At 33.9% G+C, this 12,048-nt stretch overlaps 1 non-coding gene across 1 annotated transcript; it reads left to right on the forward strand.

Annotated features, from left to right (window-relative positions):
* Window positions 1–7,090: 7,090 nt before the first annotated feature.
* On the forward strand, window positions 7,091–7,197 carry LOC128279703 (small nucleolar RNA R71). The gene has a single exon (XR_008269901.1). It is a non-coding gene; the product is annotated as a small nucleolar RNA R71 (small nucleolar RNA).
* The last annotated feature ends 4,851 nt before the right edge of the window (window positions 7,198–12,048 follow it).

Below are 12,048 nucleotides of genomic sequence, written 5' to 3' on the forward strand. Positions count from 1 at the left end.
GCTTGGGACAGCAGCAGTAACGTGATTTTGGAAAATCACCATAAATTGTGGGATATGAGTTAGAAGCTGAATAAATTATGTAATTAAAGATTAATGAGTCTAGTTTCTTATAAAAGTAACCGTGTAAGCAAAATATTTTTTGATGATGAGATATTTGAAGTGATGTGGGATAGGGTCAGAATGACTTATAGATCCTCTATTCTGTATTTATAAAATCATTATTAATTGTAAAAAATGGTTATAAGATGAAGTTTATATGCTTAGACTCCTTATTGGGTCTATTTCAAATGAAATAAACAAGAACATATTTTGAATTTTGTACAATGAGAAATTTGATTCGTAGTGAAGAGTGGTCAGATTAGTCAAACAGTGAAATAAGGGAAAATTTAAGAAACATCTGGTATTTATTTGCCAAACCAAAAATCCTGAAAATTTTATGGGTAAAATATATATAGTTCTATTTTCATAGAAAATTAACGGAACTTGATTTGGAGTTTTGTATCTCTAGTTATAAATGATTTAGTGACTGTTGCTCAGGAAGACAGCTTGCAGTGAAATTATGATTATGTGGTAAATATTGACAAAAATTTGTTAATGAGTTGCTTATTGATTTCTTATAAGCTTACTATGATCAGTAGGTGTGAAAGTTGAATATATATATATATATTATATTTTGAAAGTGATGCTTGAATAGTCGAATAATGACTAGTTTAAAATCTTTAAATTTTAAGCTCAAGAGCATAGAGGGCAAATTCGGATAAGAGAAAAGAAAAGTAATCGAATAGCCGTTGTAATCATTCGAAACATTCGAGGTAAGTTCTTAAGTGTTTAAGCTTGATTCCTTTTATATGCCCAAGAGTTAAATTAATATGGTAAAGGAATGTAAATTTTATTTAGTTAATGTGCCGAATATGTAATAATTTAAGGCTATAAGCCGATTATGGCTATTATGCTTAAGTTGAATTGGATTTGGAAATTCGATGCACTAAATGAGTGTTACAATGAATAAACTATGTCGTATATGTGCTGGTGGAGATATCACGATTTGTGATTATTAAATACCTAAAGGAAACCATGATGTGTATAAAATTATTATTATTAGTCCTTTGTGATAGCCGGATATGGCTTGGCACTAAAGTGATTAAATGTGAACTTCGATGAGCTAAACCATTAAAAGTGTGGTGCTATAAGACTATGGGCTAATACGATATGTGGATTCGTTCCGTAAAGTAAATTATTCAGGTATGTGATATGTACTTAGGCATGTTAAATCGATTGGAATTGAATCATGAATGTGAATTGAGAAGCATAGGTAAAAATGACTATGACATATATGTGAGTAAGGGTAAAACCATCGTAAATTATCGATAAGGATGGGCTATGTGCGGAACCATCTTATAATTGCTAATTTGAAAGGTTGTGTGCGAATTAATGAGCAATATGTATATATTGGATGAATCGTGACCTTTTGGTTCTACTTGAAGTAAGTTGTCCGATAAATAATTTATGCATATGACTTATAGCCGAATGGTCACTATGGGTTAAGTTTGAATGGTGAAATGGAAATGTGATATGTTGAATGAGATGTGTTAATATATAATTAAATATGCATGATATTTGATGTGTATCCGGGCTTAAAGACCCTCAGGCTTCGTGCTGGTAAAATATCCGGGTTAAATCCCACAGGCTTTGTGCTGGTATTATATGCGGGATAAATCCTGCAGGCCTAGTGCTGGTATTATATTCGGGCTTTCGTGCCTAGCAGGCTTCGTGCCGGTGATGTGTATTCGGGCCTTCGTGCCTAGTAGGCATAATGTCGGTGAAATGATATGTTATGTGAATTCGGTGTTCCTTGTAAGATAAGGGTTTAGCCGAATGTTAAAGATGAAATGATAGTGTATTGTATCATGCTTATATGGCCTAATGGCAAGTATAATATGTTGGTAAATATGCAATGTGCTTTTATAATCGAATGATAAGTTTGAAATGAATGTGAGTGAAATGTTATGCATAAGCTATCAAATGTTAAGTGTGAAAATGAGATGGAAGAAAAATGTTTGAGATGTATAATTATATATACGTTCGAATGGTGTTAGTACTCAATTGATATGAATATGTTATATGAAACTTGTTGATTTGATTATTCGGGCCTTTGAGCTTAGCAGACTATAATGTCAGTAAGATACTATTCGGGCTTTTGAGCCTAGCAGGCTATAAAGCCGGTGAAATGATATCGGGCCTCGAGCCTAGCAGGCAAAATGCCGGTGATTTGAGAAAAGCCTATGACTAAGGTACCTCGTGCTAGATTGTCAAATGAATACATTTAATACGTAAAGTGGGCCAGGTACGCAGTATGTACTCATATGTGAGTTTGATTTGAAGTGAATCATAAGGGAGTAATGTGATACGTACGTGAATAAATGTTAAAACTATACCTATGATCATGATACACCTGGTCAGGGTGTGAAAGTATGTAAGGGTATTTGATAAAAATATATTATATGAATTCAGATTAAGTGTGATAAGAATGCTGAACGTGCATTATGTGCTTGTGTATATTCGGCCAGATGGCAATATCCCTAGAATTTGGCCTCTTAAGAAATTAAATAATCGGAGTATAATTGCGTTTATTTGTTTGCATTGCTTAAGACTTACTAAGCTTATGAAAGCTTACTCCGTTGTTACATTTCTCTGTTTTATAGATTGTTGACTTGAGTTACTGCTTTCGGGTTGGAGTTAAATTGAGATATTATCACACCGTCGAGCTCACGTTATCGGTGTAAGTAAATCCTAGTATTTCGAGTCTATGGCATGTATAGGGTTTTAATGTTTTGGACCTCGTAAGCTCATATATGGGATAGATTGCATGTGAAAAGAAAAGTTTTAAATTGATTGAAATTTTTCAGCACGGTTTTTGTGTGATTGACTGAGTTTAAGTCAGGTAACACCTCGAACCCTGTTCCGGTGAGGGATACGGGTGAGGGGTGTTACAGTACCCCCTACCATGCCCGTGCACAGCCTCGAACTTCATTTTTAAAGCTCAATCTCCCTCCCTTAGTGCCTTCAATGTCATCTTCAAGAGGAAAGAAAACCGCCATACCAGCCTCGAAGAAGAGGAAGAGAGCGTCATCTTCCTCTGGTCCACATCTCATTACGAACCATCCAGTGGTGAAGATGTTTAGAAATATTTATTTTATGATTTTATGTTTTTAATTTTTATTCGAACTACTTTTTAATTTCAATTTTAATTTTTATTTTTTAGCAGATTTAAAATTTTATTATAAATTTCGGTTATATGTTTTCGAGTACTTATTCGTCCTACTATCCCCTAAAAAGTTCCTAATTTTATCACATAGGAACTAAAACTCCACCGGGAAAGGTTCTACACGACTGCCATGTCCTGCTCGACCACGACCATAGCTACCACTAGATATAATATTCTTTTGGCGCAGGACTTGTGGCCTAATGAATCTCTACGACCGCCGGAGTATACTCCTCCACTCTCGAACCGATCACTATCCAAAACTCTAGTCCAAGGAATTCATCATACAGGAAGTTTCACTTCTCTCCCTATCTTATTTTTATACTCTAATATCTATCTTTGTACATTGAGGGCAATGTACATCTTAAGTGTGGGGGGTATTTATTTCATTATTAGAAAAATTCCTGAATAATCATCTTGTTCTCTTGAAAAAACTCTCATATCATATTTAGAATAAATTTTAATTGATTTATGATTTTGATTGATATATCTTGAATTAAAACATATGGATTTATGCATTGATTATTTAGACTTTAAGACAATAGAGAATCAAGCATGATTAGTTGATTTTTAAGAATTCAAAATCTTAGGCTGTTTCCCCAAGTCTAGGTATTACTTTGAATTGGAATTCACGAGTCTAAACATCAAAAAGCCATAATTTTTGTGAGATTTTTGAGCCTTTTGAGCATCTATTCATCCTTTCATGCTCACTTTTATTATTGCTTTGAGTGCGTCAGTATTGAACTGTTATTTTAGAACTTGTTTGATTATGCATGTCGAGACCACACCATTTGATTTGATATATCAAAATAATTAAGGCAGATAGGATTAACCCACTCATGCCATGAAAAGCCTACCTCCACGATTAACCCCTAGTAAAACCCCTTAAGCCTAACAAACCATTTCTTGTATTACCCTTAATATTAACCTTTAACCCATTATTGTTGAAATCCCCTAAATTAATCCCTATTTTTGTCGAGATTTGAGTTGAATGGATTGCCTAGCTATGTTTTGTTCTTGATATTTAGTCTATATTATTTAACTTGTTCTAAAAAAAAACAACTATGTATGCATATCTGTAATTTCATATTCTGAGAGAAGCTCTGTTGTACGCAAGTGAAGATTAACTCTTTTTCCAGTTAGGCAACTTTTCAATTCAATCTCGATTCTAACCTTTTCTTTCAGCTTGTGACCACACCCTCTAACCAAGCCTCATTACAACCCTCTAAAGAACTTTTGATTGATGTATCATCTTAAATTAAAGTGGTGGAGATTTGATTTTCATGCAAGCCTATGGTAATAACTTTCCATTATTGACTATTGAGTGATTCCTTTATTGTCCTTAAAACACCTCGAGTGATTTGAGTGAATCTTTAGTGAGGATGTAAAACTCTGTGATATTCTGAATTAAAGGTAATTTCTTAGATGAGGGAAGACACCTATGTTTTCGGAATAAAATGCTCAACTTGGAATGATTGAAACTTTTATGTTCTTTTAGTTAAATTCTCAATGTATGATTACCTATGGATTAATTTGAGATATTATTAATAGAAATTATAAGTTGATAAGGATTTATTTTGATTATGAGTTGAGAATTTTGTTTGAGGACAAACAAATGTTTAAGTGTGGGGGTATTTGATAAACCATAAATTATACACATTTTTACCCCATGTTTAATGCATTTTATAGATGATTTCTCATTAAAATTGGTGAATTTGATGCTCCTATTGCTTTAATTTCATGTTTTATACTTAGGAGAGCAGAGGAGAGCGAAAGGAACGAGAAACGGGCCCAAAAAGGAGAAAATAGGCCAAAAGACAAAATCAACACGGCCTAGACCTTCTCACACAGGCAGACCACACGGCCGTGTCAATTTGGCAAGCTCGAACATGGCCTAGAGTAATTGAACACGGGCGTGTGCCACGGGCGTGTCCCTACCGAGCCCAAGTTGAGTCCAATTCAGAAAAGGCCAATTTTGAGGGTTTTTATGCATTCCAAAGCCTATAAATATACCCTAGAGGAGGAAAAAAAGGGAGACAGAGAATAGGGGGTAAGGAATTACCCCAAGTAAGCCGATTGATCCATCTCAGAAGCCGGATTCATCATCAAGATTGAAGATCTCTGCTCAATTTCCCTTTAGGAGTTTTGGGTTTTCTTTATGTTTTGTATTCTTTGTTCTTCTGAGACGTTTTCTTATTTAGTTATGAACTGAATCCCCTAAATACCTATGGGGAATGAAGCTAAGACGAATCTTGTTATTATTTTCTTAATTGTATGATAAATATTTAACTTGTTCTTAATTATGTGTTTTTAATTCTTGTTTTGATATCCCAGGATACTGATTCAAGACATGCTCTTATTCAGAGGAGGAATAGACCCTGTCTAAGAGTACTTTTGTAATAATTAAGCGAATTTGTTTGTGCGCTTAGAAATAGGGTGAAACATAATAAGGGGATCTATAGATCGAGTTAATGCAACCCTAGAGTGTTAATTAGAGAAAAGTCTCGGTTATTCAATCTAAGGATTAGACGTTATTAGTCTTGAATAGGGATAATAACATAACTTAGGGATCTCTATGGAACAACTTGAATGATTAAATCGTCCGATTCAGAGCCAGAATAACAAGTAAAGTCTAGGTGGATTTTTCCTTAGGTATTGTCTCAAGTCAATCGATTTTCCCAAAAGCAATTCCCTAATTCTTTTCTGTGTGCGTTCTTAGTTTAGATAATTAGCTAATTAAAACAAATAAAACCCCTTTTATTCTTAGGCTAGATGATAAAAAGATAGTTATTACTAGTACTTTTGGCTCCCCTGGGTATGATATCCCGGTCTTGCCATTACTATACTATTGTTCGATAGGTGCGCTTGCCTTTTCATCGTGATAATAGTTAGTCTAGGTTTGATCTTCATTATAAATATTTATTACTTGTTATGAATCATGCGATCAGTGGTCTTTCCTTGTCGCCTTAGGGTACGGCACACGAGGTTTATACTCTTTACTTACGAGTTTCTATTTATCATTGCTTACATCAACCTTACCTTTATCTACCTTATTGTCTTGCCTCGGTTTTGGTTCATCTTCAACTAACTCTTCGTCATTGTGCATAGTAATGGCTTGAAGTTGCTCCCTTGGGTTAGTTTCCGTGTTACTGGGCATGCTTCCTTATGGTTGTTCAGAAATCAACTTAGCAACCTGTCCTATTTGAGTTTCAAGCACTTGAATTGACGCTTGCTGATTCTTAGGCACTGTTTTGGTATTCTGAAAATGAGTTTCTGACACTGAGATGAATTTTGTGAGCATCTCTTTAAGGTTCGGTTTCTTCTCTTGTTGGTAAGGTGGTTGTTGAAACCTTGGAGGATGTTGTGGTTTTTGATTTCCTTGACCACCCCACGAGAAATTGGGATGGTTCCTCCAACCTGCATTATAAGTTTTACTATACGGGTTATTTTGAGGTCTAGAATTATTACCCATATAGTGGACTTGTTCCTCCTCGGTGCTAGTGTTGAAGGATGGATAATCTGTGCTGTGCACTACTCCTCCATTTGAATCACACCTCATCACTGGATGTACCTGAGTAGAACCACACAAACCATCAATCTTTTTATTTAAAAGTTTACCTGGTTAGATAGCATAACGACCGTGTTGCTTTTGTCGGCTTCGTTCTAATGACCTGCCACTGATAATTATTTAGTGACATTTCTTCAATAAATTCGTAAGCCTCTTCAAGTGTTTTTTTGTTTAAAGTTCCATCGGTGGCTGCATTGATCAGTTGCCTTGTTGAGGGGTTCACACTATTGTAAAAAGTCTGAACCTGCATCCATAGAGGTAACCCATGGTGAGGGCACCATCTCAATAAGTCCTTGTATCTCTCCCATGCATCGTATAGAGTTTCTAAATCCATCTGTACAAAAGAAGAGATATCATTGCTGGTGGAAAATATTTAAGAAAAAATTTTTCGGTCATTTGTTCCCAAGTGGTGATTGACCATCGTGGTAACGAGTTCAACCACAGTTTAGCCTTACTCCTTAATGAAAAAGGAAATAACTGAAGGCGAATGGCATCGTCAAAAATGCCATTGATCTTAAAAGTGTCATAGAATTCCAGAAAGTTCGCTAAATGAGTGTTTGGATCCTCGTCCTGCAAACCATCAAACTGAACAAACTGTTGTATCATTTGAATCATGTTAGGTTTCAGTTCAAAATTATTTGCAGCAATTGTAGGTCTAACAATACTCAATTCAGGCCCTATTAAATTAGGCTTAGCATAGTCGTACATAGTATGAGGAGTAGGATTCTGATTCACTGGATTTGCAGCAACCAAAGGAGGCAGTGAATTATTTTGATTTTTAGCCATCTCCTCGGCTGTAGTATGGATATCGTCCTCTCGCTTTTCCTTTATGTATTGTAGACTTCGCCTTATTTCTCTTCGATTTCTACAAGCTGTGCTCTCGATCTCACTGTTAAAAAGCAAATGTCCTGACGGGTTCCTCCTAGTCATAAACTAGAGATAGCTGCCAGAAGCAATTAAAAAGAAAAAAAAATAGAAAAGAAAAATTAAACTAAAAGTAAAAAGTAAATTGCAATAAAAGTAAAAATGGCTAAAGTAATAAAAATGAAGCGTTCCTAATATCTTAGTCCCCGGCAACGGTGCCAAAAACTTGATGGTCGCTAAACTAACTAAAAATTCGACTAAGGCAAGCGCACCTATCGAACAGTAGTATAGCTATGGTGAGACCGAAAATATCGTACCCACAAGGACTAAAAGTACTAGTAATTACTAACTTTTTATTATCTAGCCTAACAATTAAGAGAATGTTTTAAACTAAGACTAATTATCTAATTAACTAAAATTACGACAGAGATAAAAAATTGGAAAATACTTTTTAGAAAACCGATGGAGAGGACAATACCCAAGGAAGAATCCACCTACACTTCACTTATCACTTCTGAATTAGACGGTTTATTCACTTGACTTAATCCATAGAAATCCCTGATTTATGTTAATATCTCTCTCGAGACTAAGAACAACTGACTCTAGGTTGATTAATCAAAATCTCTTTCTAATTAAAACCCTTATTGTCGCATTAACTATATCAATGGATTCCCTTATTAGATTTGACTCTAATCTGGTAGATTTATGTCGTCCTATCTCTAGGATTGCATGCAATTCCACTTAATTATAAACGATCTACTCTTAAATAGGGACTTTTGCTCCTACTGAATAAGCACGTAAAAAACCTGAATAATATCCTGGAATATTAAAACAAAGATTAAAATTCAAAATTAAGAATAAGAACAAGTATTTATCATATAATTCAAATGGTAATAAGATTCGTCTTAGGTTTCATCTCCCTTAGGTATTTAGGGAGTTTAGTTCATAATAATGGAAAACACCTCAAAATTGGGAAAACAATAAAACATAAAGAAACCTAAAGAACTTCAATGGATATCTTCAGTCTTAAAGTAAATCCTACTTCCGAGCTGATTCAGATGACTGTCCTTGAGTATTTTCTCCTTTCTACTCTGCATGTCCCCTTTGATCCTCTTTTAGGGTGTTTAAATAGACTTTGGAATACCCAAAATAGCCTAAAATTAGCCTTTTTCAAATAGAATTAGACTTGGGTCCAACAAGGACACAGCCGTGTGCCACACCCGTGTGAAGGTGCTCAAGCCATGTGTAATTCTGAGTTGGTTTTTAGTCGACACAGCCATGGCACATGGGCATGTGGTTTGCCAGTGTGAAAGTGCCTAGGCCATGTGAGATACTGAGATAAGCCCATTTTGTCTATTTTTTGGTCCGTTTCTTTCTCTTTTCACCTTCCTATGCTTACCTAAGTATGAACATGAATTTAAAGGATTAGGAGCATCAAATTCACTAACTCTTATAATAAATCATCCAAAAATATGCCAAGTATGGGATAAAAATATGTATATATCATGGTTTTTTAGAGCGCAAAGAGTTCACTGATGATGTTGCCTTCCATCACGAAGATCCACCTTATCCTCCACCTTTGAGTCATTGTCTTGCTTGTTCTGTTGCTACCTTGGAGGACCTCTCCGAGTGGTTCACTCGTTTCAAGTAGCAGTGCTTTTAGAGGTTCGATAGTATTGACGTAACTTTACAACAGATTTGTCAGCATCTCTATATCTCCTCTTCAGCATCGACGACTCACGACATCGACGCCTCTAACGATGAGGACCATTGGATTTGATTATTTTTTTAGTTTTATTTTTATTTTTACTTTATTTTTATGTTTATTTTTATGTTTATTTTTTTAGTTCTTTATCTTGTTATTTTCTTTGACTTATTTCGTTTCTTATTTTTGAACTATATTTTAATTTTAATTTTTATGGTTGCTTCTAATCGAGTTAGTAACCTTTTAATCTTCTTCACTATTTTTTTTTATTTTCTTATTAGTTTGCTCAGAATCATGCACTACATTTAGATTTGCCTACAATTTTGCTTTTCACAATTCTAGCAATTTCATCCACTATTCAGGGCAGTTTTAGTTTTTTCCCTCTCTTATGATATTCTGCTTATATTGTGATTATATATGTTCGTACATCGAGGATAATGTACATTTTATGTGTGGAAGGTTATTTATATAATTATTAGAAAATCCCTGAATTATGTCCTATATTTAAGTAATTTTCTCATACTTCCATTAGAATGAATTTTTGTCGATTTGGAATTTTTGTTGATGTGTTTTAGATTAATTTGTAGATATTTGTGTATTGGTTGATTTAAACTCTAAGCTATGAGAGAATCAAACATGATAAGTTATTTTTCAGAAATTAAAAATTTTTAGGTTGTTTCCCTAAATTGAAGTATTACCTTGAAGTTTGAGATTTGCAAGTTTGACATCAAAAACCATGATTTTTTTTGTGAGATTTTGAGCCTTTAGAGAATAAATTTTTCCTTCTCATTTTATTATTGGTTATGAGTGGGTCAACCTGATTTGTTATTCTAGAACTTGCTTCGATTATACATGTTGAGACCACAACTTTGATTTGATATACTGAGATGATAAAAACACCTAGGTTTTAACCCACTTATCCCATAAAAAGCCTACCTTTGTAATTAACCCTTAGTGAACCCTGTTGAGCCTAACACATCATTTCTTGATTTACCCATTAATGTTAACCCATAACTCAATTTTTTGTTGAGACTTTTTCCCGTTTTATTGACTCACTTTTTGTCGAGATTTGATTTGGTTAGTTGCTTAACTATGCTCTTCTGTTTGATTTGCTAAATTATTTATGATTGTTCTAGATAAGTAAAAAAAAAGGAGAAAAAAAAATAAATATTGATTACTATTTAGTTCTACGTTGATTGAGCTTGAACAGTTAAATTCATATTTTGAGAAGAAGCTTGTTTTTATTCTTGAATAGTTCTTGATATATGCTTGTTTTTAATTCAACATTTGTTTATTTTTTTCTAGACCTTTTGATTTGTGTATCATCTCATTTTATAGTAGTGGAGATTTGATCTTCATGCAAGCCTATGGTAATGACCTTTTTTGTTTGACTAGTGAGTGCTTATTTGTAAACCTTAAACCCTTTGAGTGATTTGAGTGAATCTTTAGTAAAGATGTCGATTCTTTTCTATTTTGAATTAAAGGTAATTATTTAGATAAGGGGAGACGCCTATGTTTTCGTGTTTAAAAATGTTAGCTTGGACTGTTTGAAACTTTTGTGCTCTTTTACTTGAATTGACAATGCATGATTATTTTTGAATTATTTTGAGTCATTATTGATGGGAATTACAAGTTGAGAATTATTAATTTTAATGTGAGTCGAGGATTTTGGTTGAGGACAAGAAAACACTTAAGTTAGTGGTTGATAAGCTATAAAAGTAACATATTTTAATCCCATCATTAATGCATTTTTAGATGATTAATTATCCAAATTAGTGAATTTGATACTCCTAATCCTTTAAATTCATGTTTCTATATTGAGAAGAGTATTTGGGAGTGAAAGGTGCAAAAAATGAGCCAAAATAAAACAAATAGAGCTATTTTTAGGAGCCACATGGCCTAGGCATTTCCACACGGGCTAGATACTCGCCCATGTGCCAGCCAGTGTCGATTTCACATCATACTTCCCAAATACGTGAAAAAACCCAATTTTTAGGCTTTTTGAGCATTCTAAAGTCTATAAATACTAATTAGAAGAAGACATAAGGGGGCAATCAAAGAGGATCGAAGAAAACACTAGAAGAACACCATCAGAATAAACTCAGAAGTGGATCTCCATCAAGATCGAAGATCTCCTTTGAATTTCTTTCGAAGTTTTATTGAGTTTCTTTATGTCTTTTGGTTATTCTAACTTTGAGATGTTTCTATTTAGGATTATGAACTAATTCCTTAGATACCTAGGGAGGATGAAACCTATGATGAATCTTTTTATTTAATTTCTATTTTTACGCGATAAATACTTGATTCTTGTTCTCAATTATGTATGCTTATTTCTCCTTTTAATATTTCTGGGATATTAATTCATATTTAACGTTCTTAATTTAGTAGAGCAAAAGTCCCTATTAAAGAGTAGATCTAGCATAATTGAGTGGAGTTTCATGCAATCCTAAAAATAGGACGACATAAATCTACCGGATTGAGTCAAATCTAATAGGGGAATCCATAGATCGAGTTAATGCGACAATATGGGTTTTAATTAGAAAGAGAATTCAATTAATCAACCTAGAATTAGTTGTTTTTACTCTCGAAAGAGATATTAACATAATTTAGGGATTTTTACGGATCAAGACACAAGTGAATAAAATTTAA

This window comes from Gossypium arboreum, chromosome 8, assembly GCF_025698485.1.
Source record: "Gossypium arboreum isolate Shixiya-1 chromosome 8, ASM2569848v2, whole genome shotgun sequence".
Lineage (NCBI taxonomy): Eukaryota > Viridiplantae > Streptophyta > Magnoliopsida > Malvales > Malvaceae > Gossypium > Gossypium arboreum.